This window comes from Bison bison, unplaced genomic scaffold, assembly GCF_000754665.1.
Source record: "Bison bison bison isolate TAMUID 2011002044 unplaced genomic scaffold, Bison_UMD1.0 scf7180017864456, whole genome shotgun sequence".
NCBI classification, from domain to species: domain Eukaryota; kingdom Metazoa; phylum Chordata; class Mammalia; order Artiodactyla; family Bovidae; genus Bison; species Bison bison.
In genome coordinates, this window is record NW_011495018.1 from 415,458 (window position 1) to 415,923 (window position 466).

The 466-nt window shown below is 66.5% G+C and overlaps 1 protein-coding gene across 2 annotated transcripts in view; it reads right to left on the reverse strand.

Annotated features, from left to right (window-relative positions):
- The window catches only part of LRRC27 (leucine rich repeat containing 27), a 24,907-nt gene that overhangs the window by 8,161 nt on the left and 16,280 nt on the right, over positions 1 to 466 (reverse strand). The window lies entirely within an intron of this gene.

Genomic DNA, 466 nt, shown 5'->3' on the forward strand with positions numbered 1-466 from the left:
GGCACCGGCCTGCTCATTCCCAGGCCCAGTGAGAGGCTGGCTATCCTCGCACCGCCTCCCATGCCTCCTGGGAGGGCCAGGTGCCCTCTTTGCACCTGCACAGAGCCCTCCTCACCTGTGGGGCTGCCCACCCCAAGCCCCAAGCCGCTGCCCACAGGAAGCTGTGACTCTGCGACTGCAGGCGCCTCTGTCACCTCTCTGTGACACCTCTCAGGGGTCTCTGTCTCCTCTCAGGAAATGGGCTGCAAGGGACCTACTCCTTCAGAGGCACAGACCGAGGTTCGGGGAACCGCAGGAGCACAGATAGGCGGGGGCCATGTGGAGACTGGGCCACTGGAGAGGCCCCACGCTGGGCCTGGAGGCACTGACTGGTCTCAGGCCCACAGCAGAGAACCAGGAGGGAGCTGCCACCTGCCCTCTGACTCCAGAGCTGCTTGGAGAGGGTGGGTGGCGCCCTGGGCCCCGC